A 26,168-nucleotide genomic window follows, 5' to 3' on the forward strand; every position below is an offset into this window, starting at 1 on the left:
GAGTGCGACGAGACCTCGAGGGACCGGCCATCTTCAAGACTGCACGACTTCTTTACAGCAAGCCCGTCGAGTAATCCACTGGTGAGTGCTTTGGGGTCCGAGAAGCCCCGACCCTGAGCAGCTCCAGCACCGAAGATCAGCCCTCCAGCATCTCCACGATCTGCGTGGGGCCCTTCTGCTTTTTGCTGCTCACCGCGTTGTTTGGCTACTAGCCCGCTGGCTTGTGGCCTTCTTCACGATGCCCGACGACATCACTGCTGCTGGTCTGGTTGCTCCAGACTGGCCCTTGCTTCCTTCCAAAAGAGGAGCACCCCGGACCCTCCTGGTCCACTCCAGACGCCATTTTAGGTCCACCGCGTGTGCTTGAATTTGCCAAGGCTTTGTTGCCCAATCCTGGGTCCAGCGACGCCGACAGCTTCATCCATCGTGGGACAGCTCGCTCCTCCATCCTGGTCGCCGACAACGCCTCCTGGTCCGTGAGATCTGCAGAGCCCAGCGTCGCCCACTCACTTAGTCGAGGTGACTACCATCCAGTGCCCTCCTGGTGCCCCCTGACTACTGGCTAGTAGTCACGAACTTGGTCCCCTCTGCTTTCAGGTATCGTCCATCTTCAAGATCCAGGCTTGGATCACTTCGAACTCTCTTCACTGGTCGCCTGCCAGCATCTTTCTTCCAGGCTCCTGGTCCGTCTACGAGGATTCCCGACATCTTTTGAGACCTATGCAGCTGCAGCCCCTGGGCTAGGTAACTTCGGCATTTCGGTGCCCCAGCATAGCCCCAGCATAGCCTCACTATCCAAGGGTCAGAATCCACTTTCGTTTTCCTCCTACCAGGTCGGGTTCGCCCGAGAACACTAACTCTGTGAAATCTAGCTACCATAGACTTTGTCCCGCATCACGCGTGAGAGTGCACCCTCTGCACCCGAGTCCCCTAGGCCTCCTACTAGTAACCTGAAGGTTCAGTAACGTCGTCCTAGCGATTCCAAAGCCTATTAGTACTGTACTTACCTGCTAGTAATTTCACATTCCACTTTTAGAGTATATGGTTTTCCGTGCCCCTCGGGCACTTGTATATACTGTGCTAACTTAAGTATTTTCGTAAGAGTTTTGTTTTGTGCTTAGTACCCTGTCCTCATAAAGAGTACAGGGCTGTTGTGATTCTAATAAATACACTGTTTATTTTCATAACACTTCTGTGGTGTCCTTTCACTTGGTGTTCAAGGGGTATATGTGTGGTATACCAGCTGGCTTAACACGCCCTCTCGAGTCTTTAGCCTTAGACTGCTCGTATCCACGCTACTAGGATAGTTGGTCTATAAGGTTGACTTGCAACCAATCATCAATAAGGGTTGTTGGACTGACACATAGTGTTCACTAGAATAGTGAGCACTGCATATCAGGCCACCTTCTCACATTGGTGAGCAGCGGTTGGGATTTGAGCTTGCTATTGTTTTACCACACGTATCCTAAGAATATCTTGTTGAAAGATCACATAAGTACTTCAGGTACATATAACTTAGCTTAGAATACTCTGAGTTCTACTGAACCAGCTGTTGTAGCTCCTCAAGGCTTAGCACACCTTGGCTGCAACTCTTAGCAAGGGATCAGTAGGCAAACACATAGTGTAGGCAGGTGCATCACTTACACCACACTAGAAACAGCATGTCAGACAAAGGAGGAAACTCTGAGTCTCCCCTTGTGTCAGTGGACCTTCCACAGGTCACTTCCAGATATGCTGCTCTTAGCTTCCAGGAGATGAGGCAAATCTGCACATCCAGGAAACTAAAACAGGGTTCTAACTCTACAATTCCCTTTCTGATTGGTCTCTTAGAGACTTATGATGCCAGGAGGGCTGGTAACCCAGACTCTTCTAATCCAGATGGGAACATGCCTCCCCTAGAGGGAACCAGAGGAGACCCTGACCTAATCCACCTCTCAGCTGAGACTGAAGAAGGGGAAGAGGATGAGGATCTATCTGGGGATGAGGCAGATAAGGGACAGGTGGAGGTCATCAGACTAAGCAGGTCCAACTTAAGTAGGCATGAGAATGGATTTAGGGGACCCCTGGGCCCACTCTCAGGCCAGCTTAACATTGGGAATGGACGAGTTAGGTCTCTATCCAGAGGCTCTAACAGATCCCTTCAAACAAATGGCTCTAACAACTCTTCTCACAGAGGGATGACATCCCCTCAGAGGAGAGTGTATGAAGCTAAAGAAAGGGCAGTCAATCTGAGGATTGAAAGGGAAGAACTTGCCCTGGCCAAAGAGAGGCTTGCCTTTGCTAGAGAGCAACAGTTAAGTGGGGTAGTCCCCACTGGTGGCAGCATTATACCTAGCAATAGGGAAAGGAGTTTTGATACAAAACACCTGAATAAGATAGTGCCCCCCTTTAAACAAGGGGATGACATCCACAAATGGATAACTGCTTTGGAGAGGGCCTGCATTGTGCAGGGTATTCCCCAAAGTCAGTGGGCAGCTATCTTGTGGCTCTCCTTTGAAGGAAAAGGTAGAGATAAGCTCCTCACTACTAGAGTTGAGGATGCTAACAATTACCAAGTCCTGAAGAATACACTGATGGGTTTGGCCTAACCACTGAGCAGTACAGGTTGCTGTTCAGGGATACCCAGAAAACTCAGTCTCAGGATTGGTCTGATTTTGTAGATTGTGCCACTAAGGCTTTGGAGGGCTGGTTGCTGGGCAGTAAGGTTACTGATTATACAGGATTGTACAATTTGATCATGAGAGAACACATTTTAAACAATTGTCAGAACCAGTTGTTGCATCAGCATCTTGTGGACTCAGATCTTACCTCTCCCCAAGAATTGGGAAAGAAGGCAGACAGATGGGTCAGAACAAGAGTTAAGCAGAACCAGGGCCAGAATCAAGGTGGTCAGAAGAAAGCAGACCAGAAGGGTAAAGATTCTAAGGGGGAACAAAATGACCAGAAGTCTTCGACAGGTCCCCAACAACCCAAAGAGGTTGGGGGTCAGGCTCCCCAGAAAAAGAAGAATCAAGAAGGCCAGTCCAAAAGGTGGTGCCAATACTGCAAAAGTAAAACTCACTGGTTTAGTGAGTGCACCAAGAAAGGAGGAGGGCAGAATCCTGCCACTGCAGCCCCTAAGGCACCTGTGCCCCCTAGTACAGTCAGCAGTGGTAGTGCACCTCCCAAGGGTTTCGTTGGGTTAACCTTGGGTTCTGAGGGGTATGACAACTTAGTTGGCACACTCACTCAGGCTGTCCTTGTCTGTACAGGGGATGTGGGTATGTCCCCTGATGTCAGTCCCAATACTTTGGGCAAATACAGACAGACACCTTTAATCAATGGAAGAATGGCTCAGGCCTATAGGGACACTTGTGCCAGTGTCACAATGGTGACACCTAACTTTGTTGACCCTGGACAAATCATGCCAGGTACAGATTTCCTGGTGACCAATGCAAGCAATGTCACTACCAGTCATAGTATGGCAATTGTTGCTTTCTCCTGGGGAGGGGTAAATGGCCAGAAAAAGGTTGTTGTTAGTTCAGACCTCCCAGTGGATTGTTTGTTGGGCAATGATTTGGAGTCATCACAATGGTCAGAAGTGGAGCAGAGCACTCACATGGAGATGTTAGGCTTGCCAGCACATGTGCTTGCTGTGACTGGGTCACAGGCCAGAAAATGCCCCACTGAACAGGTGCTGGATCCTGGAACAATGGACCAGACACCTTCCAAGAAGAAGAGCAGTAGGGTTAAGGCATTGCCTTCCCCCTTGCCCCAGGTTGAGGATCAAGTCTCAGAGGAGGCTGACCTACAGGAATTGAGGGAAACTGAGCCTAAAGAATTTGAACTTGATCAAGTTGAATTTCTGGGCTCAGGGGGACCCTCAAGAGAAGACCTGGGGAAGGAATAGTTAGACTGCCCTTCCCTTGAACCCCTCAGACAGCAGGCTGCTGCTGAGGCTGCTGGGAACGCCACAGGTACCCACAAGGTATACTGGGATGATGGACTCCTGTACACTGAGGCAAGAGACCCCAAGCCTGGCATGACCAGGAGGCTGGTTGTACCCTTGACTCAGAGAGGTTTCCTTCTAACCTTGGCCCATGAGATTCCCTTAGCAGGTCACTTAGGCCAGACAAAGACTTGGGACAGGCTTGTCTCACACTTTCACTGGCCTCACATGAATGAGGATACCAAGGAGTTTTGTCGCTCCTGTGTCACTTGCCAAGCCAGTGGTAAGTCAGGTGGCACCACAAAGGCCCCCCTTAAACCAATGCCTGTGGTGGGGGTGCCCTTTGAAAGAGTGGGGATTGACATTGTTGGTCCAATGGAACCCCAGACAGCATCAGGGCACAAGTTTATACTGGTGGTAGTGGATCATGCCACCAGGTATCCTGAAGCTATTCCCCTTAGGACCACTACAGCACCTGTTGTGGCAAGAGCCCTAGTTGGAGTGTTCTCCAGAGTGGGCTTCCCTAAGGAGGTTGTCTCTGACAGAGGTGCAAACTTCATGTCAAGCTACTTAACTGCTATGTGGAAGGAATGTGGTGTCAACTACAAGTTCACTACACCCTATCATCCACAATGCAATGGGCTTGTTGAAAGGTTCAACAGGACCCTAAAAGGGATGATTCATGGACTACCTGAAAAGCTCAGGCGTAGATGGGATGTCCTGCGTAGATGGGATGTCCTGATACCCTGCCTTCTGTTTGCTTACAGAGAGGTCCCACAAAAGGGGGTTGGCTACAGCCCTTTTGAACTTTTGTATGGGCATCCTGTGAGAGGCCCCCTGTGTTTGGTGAAGGAAGGATGGGAGAGACCTCTCAAAAAGCCTGCAACCAACATAGTGGACTATGTACTTGGTCTCCGCTCCAGGATGGCTGAGTATATGGAGAAGGCATCTGAAAACCTTAAGGCCAGTCAAGAACTTCAAAAAGCTTGGCATGACCAAAAGGCTGTCCTGACTGTTTACCAGCCTGGACAGAAGGTGTGGGTGCTGGAGCCAGTGGCCCCAGCAGCACTCAAAGACAAATGGTCTGGGCCCCACACAATTCTTGAGCAAAAGGGAGAGGTCACCTACCTGGTGGACCTTGGAACTCCCAGGAGCCCCCACAGGGTACTCCATGTCAACAGGCTCAAAGCATATGTCGACAGGAAGGACATGAGCTTGCTCATGGCCATTGATGAGGGACAGGAGGAAGAGAGTGACCCTCTCCCAGACCTGCTCACTCAGAATCCTGATGATGGATCAGTGGATGGTGTTGTCTTTTGTGGCAGCCTCTCTGAACATCAACAGAAAGACTGTAAACAGGTTCTTCAGTCTTTCAGACAGATGTTCTCTCTAACACCCAGTCAGACCAATTGGTGTACCCATGAGGTTGACACTGGTGACAGCTTGCCAGTTAAGAGTAAAATCTACAGGCAGCCTGATCATGTTAGAGACTGCATCAAAACTGAAGTGCAGAAAATGTTGGAGTTGGGAGTCATTGAACCCTCAGATAGCCCTTGGGCTAGTCCAGTAGTTCTAGTGCCAAAGCCTCACACCCAGGGTGGTAAGAAAGAGATGAGGTTTTGCGTAGACTACAGAGGTCTCAATGCAGTCACTAAGACTGATGCCCACCCAATACCAAGGGCAGATGAACTTATAGATAGATTGGCTTCTGCCAACTACTTGAGTACATTTGACCTGACAGCTGGGTATTGGCAAATCAGGTTAGCTGAGGATGCCAAACCCAAGACAGCATTTTCAACCCCTGGTGGGCATTATCAATTTGTGGTAATGCCCTTTGGTCTGAAAAATGCACCTGCCACCTTCCAAAGGTTGGTGAATCATGTTCTCACTGGGCTGGATGACTTCTGTGCAGCATATCTAGATGATATTGCTGTCTTTAGCTCCACCTGGGAGGATCACCTGGTCCACCTGAGGAAAGTGTTAGAGGCTCTGCAAGCAGCAGGCCTCCCTATCAAGGCCACCAAGTGCCAGATAGAGCAGACACAGGTTGTATACCTGGGCCACCTTGTAGGTGGAGGCCAGGTTCAGCCACTGGAGAGCAAAATACAGTCAATCAGGGACTGGGCTCCTCCAACCACCCAGACTCAGGTTCGAGCTTTCTTGGGCCTGACTGGTTACTACAGAAAGTTTGTCAGGAACTATGGGTCAATTGTGACTCCATTAAATGAACTGACAAGTAAGAAAATGCCAAAAAAGGTTCAGTGGACAGCAGGCTGTCAAAAAGCATTCGATGACCTAAAGCAGGCCATGTGCACAGCACCTATCCTCAAGAGTCCAGACTACTCCAAACCATTCATTGTCCAAACAGATGCTTCTGAGTTGGGTGTGGGAGCTGTTCTATCTCAACTGAATTTTGATGGTCAAGACCAGCCCATTGCTTTTATAAGCAGAAGGCTGACCCCCAGAGAGAAGAATTGGTCAGCTATTGAGAGGGAGGCCTTTGCTGTGTTTTGGGCCCTGAAGAAGCTGAAGCCATACTTGTTTGGCACTCACTTCAAGATTCAGACCGACCATAAGCCCCTCTTGTGGCTAAATCAGATGAAGGGTGAAAACCCCAAACTGCTTAGGTGGTCCATTTCCCTACAGGGGATGGACTTTACAGTGGAACATAGACCTGGTACTGATCATGGCAATGCCGATGGGCTCTCCAGATATTTCCACTTAGAACAAGAAGACTCACCTGGTCAAGGTTAGCTTATTGTCCCAAAGTTTGGGGGGGGGGGTCATGTAGGAGAGTAGGGTCTGCAATCCTATGATCACCCAGATTTTTTGCTTTTGTTTCAATGGTTTACGACTTTCTCTGGCTGTGGGCCTGCCAATCAGACCCACAGCCTGGCTGTTCTCTCTTTAAATTACGACATGTACCCTAGGTGCATTTACCAATTGGAACTGGGCCACCTTATCAGACCCTGTAACTCAGGGCATAGGTGTACCCAGGGCCTACCAGGGGCTGAAGCATGTATTATGCCACCCCTGGCTGGCCTCCTAAATCTGACACAACTGGCTGCATGACAGCTGGGGCAAAGTCGTGTAATCACCCTTTGCTATAGATATAGTATACCTATATCTAACCCTAAAAATGGACACACAGATTCCTATTAGTCACTCCTATGGCAGGCCTTGACAATCCTGAAGGCAGAGTGCTTGGAATCGTGTGAAATGGTGCTCTGGCATGAGCTGAGCCCGTTTGCAGCTTGCAGAACCAAGTCCTAATAGCTGTTCCATGATATCGCATACCATATACTCTTAAGTGCATTATAATCCTCGCGGTTAAATGCTATCTTTGGTATTGCTTTATCAAAACATGTCGAGTAAGGTGTCATACGAATTGGAATACTAACCCCTCGCCAGTTCTGGCGACGGGGTTAGCATTCCACCCTTCTAGAGGGACACGACATGTATGTAACTGTGAACCCCGGTTAAAGTTAAACGAAGCCTCAGCTCCACAAAATGGATGCTGCCACCACAGACACGAGTCTGACCTCCTGCTGCTGGGAGTCCTTCCAGCGAGGAGGGCTTGGACAAAGGGTTTCCTGTCCGGGGCGGTGCTAGCACCATCCCAGACAGGGTTTTGTGTATCCTGGGTAGGCAAGGCTTTACAGGAAGGTGACTGCTGAGTGGCACCCCGGTGCTCACTACGCATAGGCCGGTCAGAACCAGTTCCAGGGGCACGCCAGCCCCTGGCCTGGGGAAAGTCCAGCATGGGAGAGGGGTGTAACCACCCCCCTTCCTAGTCCCACCCATAGGCAGGACCTAGTCACCGGGTCAGCCCCTTTTCTTAGTATAAAGATAGGAGCGGGCCCCCTGTTCAAATTAGATCATCTTTGGAATCAAGACACGACTTTCTACAAAAGGACTTCAAGATTTCTTCTTCAAGATTCTCCCTTGTGACTAAGGAGTAGTCACCCTGCATCCGCAGGCACCATCTAAAGAACACTGCGGTCTGCTGCAAGTCCTTCCTCAGGAATCCGACGACACAGCTCGACGAGACCCGGCTTCCCTGGCACCTCTGACCTCTACTCACCTCTACAGCCTAGCTGAGAACCGTGAGTGCGATGAGACCTCGAGGGACCGGCCATCTTCAAGACTGCACGACTTCTTTACAGCAAGCCCGCCAAGTAATCCACTGGTGAGTGCTTTGGGGTCCGAGAAGCCCCGACCCTGAGCAGCTCCAGCACCGAAGATCAGCCCTCCAGCATCTCCACGATCTGCTTGGGGCCCTTCTGCTTTTTGCTGCTCACCGCGTTATTTGGCTACTAGCCCGCTGGCTTGTGGCCTTCTTCATGACGCCCGACGACATCACTGCTGCTGGTCTGGTTGCTCCAGACTGGCCCTTGCTCCCTTCCAAAAGAGGAGCACCCCGGACCCTCCTGGTCCACTCCAGACGCCATTTTAGGTCCACCGCGTGGGCTTGAATTTGCCAAGGCTTTGTTGCCCAATCCTGGGTCCAGCGACGCCGACAGCTTCATCCATCGTGGGACAGCTTGCTCCTCCATCCTGGTCGCCGACAACGCCTCCTGGTCCGTGAGATCTGCAGAGCCCAGCGTCGCCCACTCACCTAGTCGAGGTGACTACCATCCGGTGCCCTCCTGGTGCCCCCTGACTACTGGCTAGTAGTCACGAACTTGGTCCCCTCTGCTTTCAGGTATCGTCCATCTTCAAGATCCAGGCTTGGATCACTTCGAACTCTCTTCACTGGTCGCCTGCCAGCATCTTTCTTCCAGGCTCCTGGTCCGTCTACGAGGATTCCCGACGTCTTTTGAGACCTATGCAGCTGCAGCCCCTGGGCTAGGTAACTTCGGCATTTCGGTGCCCCAGCATAGCCTCACTATCCAAGGGTCAGAATCCACTTTCGTTTTCCTCCTACCAGGTCGGGTTCGCCCGAGAACACTAACTCTGTGAAATCTAGCTACCATAGACTTTGTCCCGCATCACGCGTGAGAGTCCCCTAGGCCTCCTACTAGTAATCTGAAGGTTCAGTAACGTAGTCCTAGCGATTCCAAAGCCTATTAGTACTGTACTTACCTGCTAGTAATTTCGCATTCCACTTTCAGAGTATATGGTTTTCCGTGCCCCTCGGGCATTTGTATATACTGTGCTAACTTAAGTATTTTCGTAAGAGTTTTGTTTTGTGCTTAGTACCCTGTCCTCATAAAGAGTACAGGGCTGTTGTGATTCTAATAAATACACTGTTTATTTTCATAACACTTGTGTGGTGTCCTTTCACTTGGTGTTCAAGGGGTATATGTGTGGTATAACAGCTGGCTTAACACGCCCTCTCGAGTCTTTAGCCTTAGACTGCTCGTATCCACGCTACTAGGATAGCTGGTCTATAAGGTTGACTTACAACCAATCATCAATAAGGGTTGTTGGACTGACACATAGTGTTCACTAGAATAGTGAGCACTGCATATCAGGCCACCTTCTCACACCTTCCAACAGAGGGTTCAAACCCCTCAGTGGCAGACCCAGTCGCAACATAAGACGCAGTTCCAGCAGCGTCGTCCTGGCAGAGGAAGAGGTGGCAATACCAGACAGCAGTTCAACTCAAAACAACCTCCTAAGCCCTGAGCCATTGCTTCTTCCAAGTCTGTTCACTACTCCGGTGGGAGGGAGTGTTTCTCATCATCTGACAGAGTGGCAATCCATTACAAAAGACAGATGGGTGCTGAGTATTGTGCAGCATGGTTACTTGCTGAGGTTCAAATCCCCTCCTACTCAGCTGTTTCCCCAGTTGCAACATCTTCCACGTTACAAGACTCAATTGCTACAAGACGAAGTCTCCGTCCTTCTAGAGAAAATGGCCATAGAAGAGGTTCCTTGATTCACAGAAATCAAGGAGTGTACTCACAATATTTCCTGGTTCAAAAACGAGGATCTGTCAAAGAATACAGACCCATCCTAGACCTTCGAAGGTTAAACAAGTTCATACGAAAAGAAAAGTTCCGTATGCTTGCCCTGCACCAGATCTTCCCACACCTACACCAGGGGGACTGGATGTGTGCCATCGACTTGCAGGACGCCTACTTCCACATACCAGTGTCCATCAAACATCGGAAGTTTCTAAGATTTCAGATCGGACGGCGTCACTACCAATATCGAGTACTACCGTTTGGCCTGAAATCTGCACCTCGGACATTCTCAAAATGCATGGCGGTGGTGGCTGCTTTTCTCCGAAAAAGAAAGATCTTCGTCTATCCATATCTAGACGATTGGTTGTTGAAGAGCTCCACTCCGTCTCTGCTTCAGAACCATCTCTCGTTCTGCCTCAAACTGATGAAGTAGTTGGGTCTTCACGTCAATCTGAAGAAATCAGTTCTCAACCCCTCCCAGCGGTTCCACTACCTGGGTGCTTCTCTGGACTCACTTCAGGCAAGCGTGTGTCCTTCGGAAGAGAGGTTGTCATCTATGCTTCTGAAGGCTCGCCTTCTTCTGGACAATCAGGCCCCAACAGCCAGACAAGTGTCCTCTCTGCTGGGATCGATGGCATCATGCATTTACATTGTGCCCAATGCTCGCCTTCACATGAGACCTCTGCAACAAGCCCTCGAGGATCAGTGGTCTCAAAGATCGGATCAGTGGGAAGACCGAGTCATGCTTCCTCAAGGAGCCCGGGTCTCGATCAGATGGTGGTTGAAACGATCCAATCTTCTACGAGGAGTTCCGTTTCATCGTCCTCCTCCATCTCAGTCAGTTGTCACGGATGCCTCCCTCCAAGGCTGGGGTGCTCACATGGACCAACTCCAAGTTCAAGGCCTTTGGTCCGAGATAGAGCAAGGCTATCATATAAACTTCCTGGAGCTGCGAGCAGTCCATCTTGCTCTCAAGTCTCTTTATCCGGCCCTGCGCACCAAACACCTCCAGATTCAGACGGACAACACAACAACGATGTTCTATCTGAACAAGCAGGGAGGCACAAGGTCAAGAGTCTTCTCTCTGGAAGCACAAGCCATCTGGCACTGGCTCCTAGCAAGAGGCCTGTCCGTCGTGGCAGTTCATCTACCAGGAATTCAAAACGTCCAAGCAGACTGCCTCAGCAGAATCTTCGTCGAAGCGCACGATTGGGTGCTCAACGAGGAAGTGGCTCAAGAACTTTTTCGGTGTTGGGGCGTACCAGACGTAGACCTGTTCGCAGACGCGGACAACGCAAAATGCCCCGTCTTTGCGTCCAGGTTCCCCCAACAGGGATCACTGGGGAATGGCCTTTTGATCAGCTGGTCTCAAATGTTCTCTACGCCTTCCCCCCCTGCCTCTGATCCCGGCAGTGATCCAGAAGTTCTACAGGACCAACACCAGAATGATCCTGATAGCACCAGAGTGGCCACGCCAGTGGTGGTACCCCGATCTCCTTCAGATGTCGGAGGTTCCTCACCGGCGCCTACCATGCCGTCCAGACTTGCTGACCAAAGACCAGGGGAGGGTGTTGCACCCCAACCTTCCTTCCCTTCGCTTGACGGCATGGCTCCTGAGGTCATCCAGTATGGACATCTAGACCTTCCAGCAGACTGCATGACTATTCTTAAAGAATCTAAGCGACCCTCCACTAGGAAGTCTTACGCTTTTAAGTGGAAGAGGTTTTTCATATGGTGTCGTGAACATTCTCTTGACCCGGTACATGGCCAAGAGCAGGTGATTCTTCCATACCTTTTGCATTTAGCAAGATCAGGCTTGAAATATCCCTCCATCAGGGTTCATTTAGCTGCCATCACAGCATATAGGAAGTCTCCCAATCAGACATCTTTCTTCCTTATGCCTGTAGTTAAGGATTTCCTAGAAGGCCTGAAAAAAGTCTTCCCACCGGTGAGGTCTCCCTCTCCTCCCTGGGAGCTGAATATTGTACTGACTAAGCTGATGAGTGCTCCTTTCGAGCTTATCCATAAGGCCTCTTTGCAGCACTTGACCTGGAAAGCTGCTTTTTTAGTGGCGATTACCTCTGCCCGTAGGGTCAGCGAAATCCAGGCCTTGTGTTGCAAGGAACCTTACACGGTTTTTCATGCCAATAGGGTGGTTTTAAGAACACACCCAAGTTTCCTGCCTAGGGTGGTTTCAGACTTTCATATCAACCAGTCTATCACCTTACCTACCTTTTTTCCTAATCCTTCCACTCCCCCGGAGAGGTCATTACACTCCCTTGATCTCCGGAGGGTCCTGAAGTTTTACTTGTCAAAAACCCTGCCTCTGAGAAAGTCTGACCGGCTTTTTGTTAACTATGGCAGTACTAATACTGGTCTGTCAGCTTCCAAACGGTCAATTTCTCGCTGGATTGTCTCCTGTATAGCTTTTGCTTACCAACTAGCTAACAAAACCTTGCAGGGTAGACCACATGCACATTCTACCAGAGGGAAAGCTTCCACTACAGCTCTCCTTCGTAATGTTCCTATCTCTGAAATTTGTAAAGCGGCAACTTGGCGGTCTGTCCATACCTTTACCCGCCATTATTGCCTGGACTCAGATACTCAGGCCGATGCCTGAGTAGGGCAGGCCTCTTTAAGGAACTTGTTTGCTTAAGATGTATTGTCAATATATGTCTTAGCTTTTCTGTGAAGTTTTTACACTTCTTGCTCGTCCGCGAGACTTTGGGTATGAGCTTGCTAATCTATTCATAGATTATGACTATTGATGAGTATCCCCTGGATGAGAAGGATTAGTTACTTACCTGTAATCCTAGTTCTCATCCAGGGGTATACTCATCAAAGTCATAAGCTCCCGCCCACCTCCCCGGACGAGCAAAGTTACTAAGTTATGAGATGTTTTATTATTGATCTCCTCAGGTGTTATTCACCTCCAAAAAGAACTGACCCAACTGTCACCTGTGGTGCACCATGGGAGCAGGGGGTTGCCTTCAGGTCTTAAAGGCACGGTACCCCTACTCTAATGCCTTAACCACTTGGCTGCTAGGCGTTTCCCCCCCCCCTGTGCTGGAAAATGCCATTTTAGTGGCATCATGTCGAGCTCAGCTCGTCATCAGCACACGACACTCGTGGGTGATGACGAGCTGAGCTCGTCATCAGCATCGAAGGGGTTAAAGGCAAGGTGTCAGTTTTCTCTGTTTGCTTTATACTCTACTGCAGCCTACTGGCAAATGCCTGCAATTACAGGTTTTCCTATGGCAATAAAGCATTGTTGTATACAAATGTTTTCTGCTCTTTCTTCCTTAGGGTTTGGAAGGGTACTACTGTATGTATACTAATTTATGTAATTTTGCGGCACTTTTGCCAGTTAGAAAATGTTTTTTAGGCTGCTATTATATGTTTCACATATTTATACATATATATTTATATGTATTTTTCTATATGCTCCGGGATCCCGCACATGGGCGGGGATTATTCATAGATTATGACTTTGATGAGTATACCCCTGGATGAGAACTAGGATTACAGGTAAGTAACTAATCCATACTGTCTACTGTACCACCAGCATTAAAGAAAAGACCAGTGGATCTATATTAGTAGTGGCGGAAAATATCAAGGCCACAGTGATAGGGGGTTTGCGAAAAGGATCCAATTGTTTCTTGTGTACTGTATTGATTAATTTTTTCTCCTTTGCTATATAATTCTGATGATTGTGATATTATGTTTTTTTATGTAATGAACTGTTATTAATTGTCTATTGAAATTTTATTGTACTTATTCGAAGAGGTGTTCGTTGGATTTTTAATTTGATTCTCTGTGACAAGAGGTTTTATTTTTACAAAATATTAAAGAGATTGTGAACGTACACTTTTAGTGTGGAACTCCTTATCTAATGTTTTATTTTTACATGATTTCCCCTTAACGTCCCTATATGGAATGCCTGTATGATTGGTTAGTACCCATACAGTAACATAACACGCACTTACTTTAGTGTACACCCAGGGATTTCTCTTTGACTACAAGGAATCTAATAATGGCTGTTTCTTACAGATATATCGTTACCGAAGGTAAGTAACTTGTTCTTTGACTCCGAGATTACTTGCTCCGTCAACGCCCCAGAGGTTTCCGACATCGAGAGAAAAGGTTCCATCGTCTGCAGTGCAACGCTGTTCGACGCTGAGAGACCAACGTTCGTCAACGTCGAGGCATTCAACGTCAGAACACCAGACGTTGAGGTCTCATGAAAGGGCTGATTCGACGGCAAGGGACTCTGTGATTATGGTAGCTGAATCGGCTTCGCGCCACTCCTCTTCATCTTCTGGCTCCTCAAAATCACCCTAGAGGTCCAGAAGTCCGGTCAATAAAACACCTTTACGACAGACAGATTCTTCTTCGGAGGGAGTGAGGTTGTCCCCAAGATGATACCAACAGTTAGATCGTTGGCGAGAGTCGGGGGCTGCCAAGCGCATGCAAGAGTACGCCAGCCCCGAGCACAGGTCTCCACTTCAAAGATTGGTGGTGGACAGACGCAGCCCTCCCAGGCGCCAAGCTGAAAGATCGCCTGTGAGGAGGCCATCCAGGTCTCGTTCTCCCAGAAGGGAAGAGCAAAACAGATCTTGTTCTCACAGAAGGGAAGATCCAGCCAGATCTCGCTCTCCAAGAAGAGAGGAGCATCCAAGAAGATCGCGTGAAAGGAGGCATGGTTCTCATCACAGGAGTCGAAGAACTCCATCGTCTTCTTCTTTCCTCAACCCGATCTTCCAGGAGAAATTATTCTCCCACACTTAGATAGTCCTATCTCCAGAGTTTCTCCAGTGGATGACATCAACATGTATCTAGATGTCTTGCAGAGAGGGGCTAAGAAACTGAACATTGAAATGTCTGTCCCCCCAAGTGGCTACGACAGTGATTTTTGAAACGTTGCATCAAAAATCTGTTTCACGTCCATTACTACCCTTGGTTCCGGGTATTATGGATCCTGTTAAAGGCATTTTTCTAACTCCAGCGACTATTAAGGCGGTGCCGGCTCGCATACAAGAAAAATACAAGCCAGCTGACTCCGACCCAGTCTTTGTGAAGGCTGACCCTCCGGCAGACTCTGTGATTGTAGCAGCGGCTCGGAAGACACATGCAGTGTCTGCCTCCTCCTCAGTGCCACCAGACAAAGACAGCAAATCACAGAACTCGTGGGGTTGAAAAGTATGCAATTCTGCCTCTTCTTCTCTAAAGATCTCCAGTGCGGCCGCTCTATTAAGTAGATATGATAGAGCCCTATGGGATTCCATGAATGGTTTCAAGTCCAAACTGCCAAAAGAGGACCAGAAGGACTTTAAGGAAACGCTGACAGAAGGCTGCCTAGTGTCTAATCAAATAATTAGCACAGCGGCGGACGGCGCAGTGCTAGCGGCTCATTCTTATTCTCATGGAGTTTGTGCCAGGAGGTCTTCTTGGCTGTGCCTCACAGGCCTTAAGCCCAATGCACAACAACGCATCTTAAACCTTCTTTTTTCTGGTTCTTCTCTCTTTGGCGAACACGCTGACGAGGATATGAGTTGAATGAAGACCGAGCTGGACAATGTGAAAGCGGTCGGTCTAGAGAAGAAAAAGGAGTCAAAGTGCCGCTTTAAGACCAACAAGGGCAAAGGGGCTCAACAGAGGGTTCAAACCCCTCAGTGGTCCCAAAACAAGAGTCAAGGCAAGTCCCAATTTCGAGGAGGCAAATCGGGCAGAAGTAGGTCACCAGCAGTCCTCTAACACTTCGAGGGGAGGAAAAGCTTGAGCAGTGGCTTCCTCTGGCGCCGTTGCCCACTCCAGTGGGAGTAAGTGCTTCGCAACATCTGGCAGAGTGGGTCAGCATCATGAAAGATCGTTGGGTGCTGAATATACTGCGCAATGTATACACGCTACGTTTCCGTGCGCTCCCAAAGAACATTCCTCCGAAGAAGTCTCTTCCCCACCAGTTGTAACTGCTCCGGAGAGAGGTGAGAATTCTGCCAAAAAGAGCCATAGAGGAAGTACCTACCTCTCAAAGGGGAAAAGGAGTCTACTCCAGATATTTTCTTGTTCCCAAAAGAGATCAATCAGGAGGACAAGTTCAGGCCCATCCTAGACCTTCGTCTTCTAAACAAGGTCCTAGTCAAAGAAAAGTTCCGCATGCTAGCTCTTCACCAAATATGTCCACATCTGCAAGTCGGGGATTGGATGTGTTCGGTGGATCTGCAAGATTCATACTTTCACATCCTGATTGCACTGCGTCACCCAAAGTACTTGAGGTTTGTGAACGGAAACAAACATTACCAGTACAAGTGCTGCCCTTCGGGCTCAAGTCCGCACCACGAGTCTTCACCAAATGCATGGCAGTGGTGGCGGCTTTCCTTCACAAAAAGGGACTTTTCATCTATCCGTACCTGGAGAGTTCTGCTCGAGTCTCAAAACCCAACAGTCTGACAGGTTGCCTCCCTGCTAGGTTCCATGGCGTCCTACATCTTTCTCATACTGAACGCCAGGTTGAGAATGCGTCCTTTACAGCAAGCTCTGGAGGACCAATGGGACCAAGCGGCAGGGCGTTGGGAGGACCGGATGAGTCTTCCCCAAGCAGCGAAGACCTCCATCAAATGGTGGACTCGACCGCAGAATGTTCTGGTGGGGGTGCTTTTTCACCAACCTTTCCCAACACAGTCAATAGTGACAGACGCTTCTCTACAAGGCTGGGGGCACACATGGGGTGCCTTCAGATTCAAGGTCGGTGGTCGGCGCAGGAGCAGACCTACCATATCAACATGCTGGAGCTCCGAGCGGTGCATCTTGCGCTCAAAGCTTTTCTTCTAGTGATCAAGCCCAACTCAGTCATGGTTCAGACTGACAATACAACCACCATGTTCTATCTGAACAATCAAGGAGGCACAAGGTCACGCCCTCTCTCCCTGGAATCACAGGCGTCCTTGCACTGGCTTCTCGCTCAATCTCAGTGGTAGCAGTGCACCTTCCAGGCGAGTTAAACGTCAAGGCAGACGCACTCAGCAAGCACTTCGAAGATCAGCCAGACTGGGTGCTAAACGACGAGGTGGTAGACGAGCTTTTTCGTTGTTGGGGTCGTCCGACTATAGACTTGTTTGCAGACTAAAACAAAAAATGCCATGCCTTCGTGTCCAGATTCCACTGGCCAGGGACGCAGGGGATTGCTCTCTTGATGGATTGGTCAGACATTTGCTTACGCATTTCCTCCCCTATCGCTGATCACAAAGGTGGTTTCCAAGCTACTCAAGTCGAACATGGAGATGATTATAATAGCTCTGGACTGGCCACGACAGTGGTGGTACCCGGAGCTTCTTCATCTGTCTGCGTGTCCACACAAACGGCTACCTTGCAGACCAGACTTGTTGAGCAAGATGAACGGGAGGATTCTGCATCCCAACCTTCCGTCACTGAACCTGACAGCATGGCTCCTGAAATCCTGCAGTACGGACATCTGAACCGGTCTCCTGAATGTATGCACATTTTAAAAGAAGCTAAGAAGGCCTTCCACAAGAGCGTCTTATGCGTTAAAGTGGAAGAGGTTTTATATGTGGTGCAGGGAGCGTCATCTTGACCCTACTACGGGGCAGGAGGAGGTTGTTCTACCATACCTCCTTTTCTTAGCAACTTCTGGGTTGAAGTATGCTTCCATTAGAGTACATCTGTCAGCCATTGTAGCGTATAGGAAATCACCAAGCCAAACTTCTTTCTTTCAAGTTCCAGTGGTCAAGGATTTCCTTCAGGGGTTGAAGAAAGTCTATCCCCCTGTGCGGCATCCTTCTCCTCCTTGGGAGTTGAACCTGGTTCTATCCAAGTTGATGGGGCCTCCTTTTGCGCCCATCCACAAGTCCTTGTTATAACACCTCTCTTGGAAGGTTGCGTTCTTGGTGACAATAACATCAGCGCGAAGAGTAAGTGAGATACAAGCACTGTGTACAAAAGAACCCTACACTGTTTTCCACCACAATAGAGTAGTCTTAAGAGCACATCCATCCTTTTTACCTAAAGTGGTCTCTGATTTTCATATTAATCAGTCCATTTCTCTTCCATCTTTTTTCCCAAACCCTACGACCCCGGCTGAGCGATCTCTGCACTCTTTAGATCTTAAGAGAGTGCTTAAGTTTTATTTGGAAAATACCAAAAGTATTAGGAAGACGGATCAGCTCTTTGTCAACTATGGTTCAATGAGAACAGGCTTTCCAGCTGCCAAGAGATCAATCTCCAGATGGATTGTTTCCTGTATTAAGTTGGCTTATCAGCTGGCGGGCAAGCCATTACTGTTATCACCTAAAGCACACTCTACTAGGGGGAAAGCGGCCACAGTAGCTTTCTTACACGATGTCCCTATGTCTGAGATTTGCAAGGCTGCAACCTGGAGATCAGTTCATAACTTTACAAGGCATTACTGTCTTGAATCTGATTCCAGGGCTGATACTCAAGTAGGACAAGCCTCTTTGAGGAATCTATTTGGGTAGCCTGCGGCCTGTACAAGCTTAGTTTTTTCTAGGCTTAGTATTAATATTACTGTTTATCATTACTCCTTTGCCCGCAGGGAGATGAGGTGAGGCTTGCTATTCTATTCTAATGCTTATGACTATTGAAGACCTGGAAGAGAAGGATTAGTTACTTACCTGTAATCCTAGTTCTCTTCCAGTGGTATCCTCATCAAAGTCATAAGCAACCCTCCCGCCTCCCCCGGCAAAGGATTATTTTAAGTTGGAGATATGGTTAACCTAAATGTTTCATGGTTTTTTCAGTCTGCGCAAAGAACAACTGACCTAACTGTCACCCCTGAGGCATGATGGGAAGCTGGGGGTCATGTGTGCCTTAAAGGTACAGTGTCAGTTTACTGCATGTTGATGCAGGTTAGCTTTTCAGTCTTTTTAGACTAGTTTTGCAATGCAGCCTGGGAGCTTCCTATGCTTTCAGTGTTTCATGAGAATTTCCACTGCTTTCTGAGCATTAACCCCTTCGATGCGTGTGACAAGGTCAGCTCGTCATGGGCGTTACCTATGCTGTGCGTGTGACGAGTTGACCTTGTCACGTAACCTGGGATTTTCACAATCGCAGCGCTCAGCGGGAAAACCGCTAGCGCGCATGCGGTTAAAACAGTTCTAAAACAAACCTGTTGTCTCATCTTTATAATGCATGTTTGTTCATGGTTTATCTGGAGGAAGTCATGATGGGTCTGAAAGCTACGAAGAGAGGCAAGGCCGCTGGCCCGCGATGGGATCCCAGCAGATCTATATAAAGCAAACAATGAGATCTGGGGCCCTATGTTGGTACAGCTTTTGAATGCCGCACTTGCTAAGGGTTTAAATCCATCCTGGTTTACCTCGGTTATCGTACCGATATACAAGAAGGGAGACAGACAAAACTGTTCTTGTTATAGGCCAATCTCCCTCCTTGATTCATCCGTAAAAATCCTTGGAAGAATCATCCTGGCTAGACTCCAGAATTGGGCGGAGGAAAATGAAATAATGAGCGACCTACAGTATGGATTCCAGAAGGGTATGGGAACTGTTGATGATTGTTCAGCAAAAGTATACTAGGGTAAAAGGGGAACGGTTATATCTTACGTTAGTCGACCTGTTGTCGGCATTTGATTGTGTGTCACATACTAAATTGTGGGAAATTTTGAAAGGGCTGGGCGTGGAAGATTCCATCATCCGCTTTCTGCGTAAATTATACTCAGGAGCCACAGCTTCAGTCTGATATGGCAGAGGGGGATAATGTACCAGGAAATTCGGAGTGGGACGCGGAGTACGCCAGGGGTGTGTTCTGGCCCCCTTCCTGTTTCTGCTGTACATAAATGGACTTGAGCATCGTCTCCTGCAGGAGTGCAGGGATATGCCTAGGGTAGGTAGGAGGCCGATCCCTGCACTCCTGTATGCGGACGATGCAGTCTTAATGGCTCGTACCCCCTTGGCCCTACAAAAATTGTTAATATCTTTTGAGAAGTTCATGTTGAGCTTAGATCTGAAAATCAATTGTAGCAAAACCTACTCCATGAACTGTGGCACAAGATCTGGGAAACAGATGAAAAGAATGTTCATAAACAACGTTCCTTTGGAAAACACCACCACTTTCCCTTACCTTGGTATTTTGTTCAATGATTCTGGGGGATGGACAAGTGCTGTAAAGGCCAGAACTCTTCTGTTCCAAAAAACAATAATGGCCGTAAAGACTTTTATAAAAAAAAAGTTGGGTAACAAACCAATAAGAGAAATCTTGACTATATACAACGCCACATGCACATCGGTAGCCTTGTACGGTGCGGGACTTTGGGGGTATTCTAATATAGAACCACTACAAATAGTCGAAAATAAATTCTTGAGGGATGTCCTAGCAGTACCACAGAGTGTTTCGACTTACATTTGTCACACTGAATTGGGTCAACCCCATATTTCAGATCTAATTAGAATACAACCCATCCTTTTGTGGCACAGGGTATGGACAACTAATGATTGTGTAGTGAATCTGGCTATGTTACAGGATGTACTAAAAACGGAAAATGTGGGTAGTTTTGATTCGCTAGATTATGTCTAGAGCTCCCGGTTTTATGGTATCTTTTTTTTGCCATTTCCGTCTGTATTTATCCATATTTATTTTTTGGGCATTTTTTCTGTATTTATCCAAATTTATTTTTGCCACAAGCAAAAGACGAAGCTACAGCTAGTATTTTTCCACATTTATTTAAATTGACAATGCACACCTGAACCCGGTTGTTATTGTTCAACACAATACATTCATTTGAAAACTTTGCCATTGTAGTACAAGCACATGTGTATTTCAAGAGACTTTGCGGACATTGAGGCTCTTTCTGGTTTGTTAATGAAATGAAGACCACTGAAAATCCATTCAATATTTGCTGATGATACTGGAACGGCCAAGAGATTCAAAGAAAGATTACACAGTGTTGGCCATTCTTGCTTCTGAGAACGCCAGTATGTCATTGCACTGATGTCTTTTTGTGGGATAGGGTGCATTACATATTTCTTGAATTCTTCTTCTGCAACATTCATTACACCATCAGAAGCTCCGACCAACATAAATAAATCTTTGTAATCATTGAAATCCTGACTAAACTGAACTTTCTTGAATGGGTCCAGGATTGTAACCCGTTTCCAAAAAGAACTGTAAATCATTTGCACAGTTATGTTACGAGCTAGGACAGCATCCCACTTGTTTTTAAGTAATCATTGTAGGAAGATAGATACCTGACTATGGTTACCCCCGACTTTTTGCCTGGTGTTTGGCCGGTTTTCCGACTTAGTTGACCTGGGACCCTGCCAATCAGGACCCCAGGCCTACTGCTCTCTCTCTAAAATGGATTCTAGGGTACCTAGGTACATTTCCAATTGGTACTGGGCCACCTTGTCAGACCCTGTAACTCAGGGCATCGGTGTACCCAGGGCCTACCAGGGGCTGAAGCATGTATTATGCCACCCCTGGATGGCCATCTAAATCTGACTCAACTGGCTGCACGACAGCTGGGGCAACGTGGCGTACTCGCCCGTTGCTTTAGGTATAGTATCCCTATATCTAACCTCACAATGGACACCCGGGTTCCTATCAGTCACTCCTATGGCAGGCCTTGACAATCCTGTAGGCAGAGTGCATGGAACCGTGTGAATTGGGCTCTGGCACGAGCCGAGCCCGGTTGCAGCTTGCGGAACCAAGACCCAATGGCTGTTCCATGATAACGCGTATCATATCGGTAACTTCGGTATAGCGTTATCAAGACATGTCGAGTAAGGTGTCATACGAATCGGGATGCTGCCCCCTCACCGATTCTGGCGACGAGGTTAGCATTCCGCCCTTCTAGAGGGACATGACATGTACGTAACTGTGAACCCCGGTTAAAGTTAACTAAAGCCTCAGCTCCACAAAATGGATGCTGCCACCACAGACACGAGTCTGACCTCCTGCTGCTGGGAGTCCTTCCAGCGAGGAGAGCTTGGACAAAGGGTTTCCTGTCCAGGGCGGTGTTCGCACCGTCCCAGACAGGGTTTGTGTATTCTGGGTAGGTAGGGCTTTGCGAGAAGGTGACTGCGGAGTGGCACCCCGGTGCTCACTACGCATCTGCCGGTTAGAACCAGTTCCAGGGGCGCGCAGCCCCTGACCTGGGGAAAGTCCGGCAGGGGAGAGGGGTGTAACTACCCCCCTTCCTGGTCCCACCCCTAGGGCAGGACCTAGTCCTGTACCCACCCCTTTCTTTAGGATAAAGGCCGGAGCGGGGACCCTTCCAAATTAGATCATCTTTGAATCAAGAACTACTTTCTACGAAAGGACATTCGAGACTCTTCTCAAGATTTCTCCCTTGTGGCTAAGGAGTAGTCACCCTGCATCCGCAGGCACCATCTAAGAACTCTGCGGTTTGCTGCAAGTCCTTCCTCAGGAATCCGACGACCCAGCTCGACGAGAACCGGCTTCCCTGGCACCTCTGACCTCTACCCACGTCGTCAGCTCAGCTGAGATCTGTGGGTGCGATGAGACCTCGAGGGACCGGCCATCATCAAAACCTGCACGCTTTCTTAAACCAGCACGATCACCGAAGGAATCCTCTGGTGAGTGCTCTGGGGTCCGAGAAGCTCCGACCCTGAGCAGCTCCAGCATCGAAGTGTGGTCTCCCAGCATCTCCACGATCTGCGTGGGGCCCTTCTGCTCGCTGTTCAGCACGTTGTCTGGTCACTAGCCGCTGGCTTGTGCCCTTCTTTGACGACATCCGACAACCAACGCTGCTGGTCTGGTTGCTCCAGACTGGCCTTTGCTCCCTTCTGCAAGAGGAGCACCCCGGACCCTCCTGGTCCACTCAAGACGCCATTTTAGGCCCACCACGTGGCCCTGAAATCTGCCAAGGCTTGTTGCCCCAATCCTGGGCCCAGCGACGCCGACAGCATCAACCTTCGTGGGACAGCTCGCACCTCCATCCTGGTCGCCGACAACGCCTCCTGGTCCGTGAGACTGCAGAGCCTAGCGTCGCCCACTCACCTAGTCGAGGTGACGGCCATCCGGTGCCCTCCTGGTACCCTCTGACTACTGGCTAGTAGTACGAACTTGGTCCCCTCTGCTTTCAGGTATCATTGATCACTGATCCAGGCTTGGATCATTACGAACTATCCATCACTGGTCGCCGGCCTGCAACTCCTTTCTTTCGGCTCCTGGCTCGTCAGGGAAGACCTCCGACGCCTGTAAGACTTGTGCAGCCGCAGCCCTCGTGGCTAGGTAACTTCGGCATTTCGGTGCCTGCATAGCCTCCTTACTTAAGGGTCCTGAGTCCCTCGCTTCCTACTTGCCTTATCGGGTCCGCCCGAGACCACTAGAACTTTCCGTGCCCTCGGGCATTTGTTTTAATTGTGCACTTGAAGTATTTTCCTAAGAGTTTTGTTCTGTGCTTAGTACCCTGTCCTCATAAAGAGTACAGGGCTGTTGTGATTCTAATAAATATACTGTTTATTTTCATAACACTTGTGTGGTGTCCTTTCACTTGGTGTTCAAGGGGTATGTGATGGTATTACAGCTGGCTTAACACGCCCTCTAGAGTTTAGCCCGAAGACTGCTCGTATCCACGCTACTAGGATAGCTGGTCTAAGGTTGACTTACAACCAATCACCATAAGGGTCGTTTGGACCGATGCATAGTGGTCGCTAGAATAGCGAACGCTGCATATCGGGCCAACTTCTCACATTGGTGAGCAGCGGTTGGGATTTGAGCTTGCTGTTGTTTTACCACGCGTATCCTAAGAATATCTTGTGAAAGATCGCATAAGTACTCCAGGTACATATAACTTAGCTTAGAATACTCTGAGTTCTACTGAACCAGCTGTTGTAGCTCCTCAAGGCTTAGCACACCTTGGCTACAACTCTTAGCAAGGGATCAGTAGGTAAACCCATAGTGTAGGTAGGTGCATCACTTACACCACACTAGAAGCAGCATGTCAGACAAAGGAGGAAACTCTGAGTCTCCCCTTGTGTCAGTCGACCTTCCACAGGTCACCTCCAGATATGCTGCACTTAGCTTCCACGAGATGCGACAGATCTGTACCTCTCGAAAGCTAAAACAGGGTGCAAACCCTACCATTCCGTTTCTGATCGGTCTCTTGGAGACTTATGATGCCAGGAGGGCGGGTAACACCGACCCTTCTCATCCAGAAGTGGAAATGCCCCCCCTCGAGGGAACCCGAGGTGACCCTGACCTTATCCATCTCTCCGCAGAGGGCGAAGAGGAGGACGAGGAACCAGAGACATCTGGGGACGAGGCAGACAAAGGTCCAGTCATAGTTAGTCAGCTAACTCAGGTCAACTTAGGCCGGCACGAGATTGGTACTAGGAGACCCTTGGGGCCTCTCTCAGGCCAGCTTAACATTGGGAACGGACGAGTTAGGTCTCTGTCGAGAGGCTCTAACAGATCCGTTCGAACCAATGGCTCTCGAGGCTCTTCTCGAAGAAGGATGACATCCCCTCAGAGGAGAGTGTACGAAGCTAAGGAGCGGGAAGTCAATCTGCGGATCGAAAGAGAAGAACTTGCCCTAGCCAAAGAGAGACTCGCCTTTGCTAGAGAGCAAGAATTGAGTGGGACCATTCCCACTGGTGGCAGCATTCCCCACGGGAACCCAGGAGTTTAGACACTAGGCACCTGAATAAGATAGTGCCCCCCTTTAAGCAAGGGGACGACATCCACAAATGGATTACTGCTTTGGAGCGGGCCTGCACTGTACAGTGCGTCCCCCAGAGTCAGTGGGCAGCTATCTTGTGGCTCTCCTTTGAAGGTAAAGTTAGAGATAAGCTCCTCACTACTAGAGTCGAGGATGCTAACAATTACCAGGTCCTGAAGAACACACTGATTGATGGGTTCGGCCTAACCACTGAGCAGTACAGGTTGCTGTTCAGGGATGCCCAGAAAACTCAGTCTCAGGACTGGTCTGACTTTGTCGATTGTGCCACTAAGGCTTAGGAAAGGCTGGCTACTGGGAAGTAAGGTTACTGATTTTAAAGGATTGTATAATCTAATTATGAGAGAGCAAATCTTAAGTAATTGTCAGAACCAGTTATTACACCAGCACCTGGTAGACTCTGATCTGACCTCTCCACAAGAATTGGGTAAGAGGGCGGACAAATGGGTCAGAACCAGGGTCAGGCCTAAGAACCAGGGTGGTGACCAAAAGAAGGAATCGACCAAGCCTCAAGAGAAGGGTGGGAATAAATCTTCTGATCAAACCACAGGGCCCCAAAATTCCTCTGAAAAGGGTGGGTCCCCAACTTCTCCCAAATCCCAAAAGAAACCTTATTGTCACACCTGCAAACAGGTGGGCCATTACAAAACTGACAGCAGTTGTCCCAAGGCCAACAACAATAAGGAGAACATACCCCCAAATAAAGCTTCCCAGCCTCCTGTTACTACTAGTAGTAATCCCCCAGGTGGTGGGAGTGCCCCCAAGAATCTGGGTGCATTTTCTTTGGGAGTACCTGGGGACTCTGGCCTAACCAGGTCCCCTGACTTAGATACTCTTGTCTGTGAGACTGGCATGGGGTTTGCCAACTTCACAGCCTGTCCCAACACTTTGGGCAGGTACAGACAGGAGCCCCTCATCAATGGTTCAAAAGTTGACGCCTACAGAGACACAGGGGCTAGCATCACCATGGTGGCTGAGAGCCTAGTCCCCTCGAGGCAACTTATGCCTGGTGCCACATACCAGGTTGTGAACATTGATGGAGTACAGAGAGATCATCCCATAGCAGTGGTAAATCTCAGCTGGGGAGGTGTCACTGGTCACAAGAGAGTGGCAGTGTCACCAAACTTGCCTGTAGATTGCCTACTGGGGAATGATTTAGAGACCTCGGCCTGGGCTGAGGTAGAGCAAGAAACCCATTTGAAAATGGTAAACCTCCATGGTAAGGTTAGTGGGGCAGTGATAGCCACAGCCCCAGTCCCAGAAGTCCTCCCCGAACAGGTCAGGAGGGCTGTGCCAGTCACAGCCCTATCCCAGAAAGATGCCTTTCCTGAACAGGTTGGCAAGGCTGTGATGGTCACAGCCCAAACCCAAACTGAGTCCCTTCCTGAAAAGGTTGGTGGAGCTGTGATGGCCACAGCTCAAACTCAGACCGATAATAGTGTTGTGAAGCCTGAAACAATGGATCACTCCACTCAGACAGAGAGCATTGAGGAGGAAGAAAAGTCTTCCCCCTCCCAGACACTAGGTGAGAGCCAGCCTCCGCAGGGAACTGACTCTACCCCTGGTGAAGGAACTGCCCCAGAGGTAGTCAGGCCTAGCCTGGCAGAGCCCCTGATGACAGTGGACCCTTCCCAGGTGG

The sequence above is a fragment of the Lissotriton vulgaris genome, chromosome 7 (assembly GCF_964263255.1).
Source record: "Lissotriton vulgaris chromosome 7, aLisVul1.2, whole genome shotgun sequence".
In the NCBI taxonomy this organism is placed as follows: Eukaryota; Metazoa; Chordata; class Amphibia; order Caudata; family Salamandridae; genus Lissotriton; species Lissotriton vulgaris.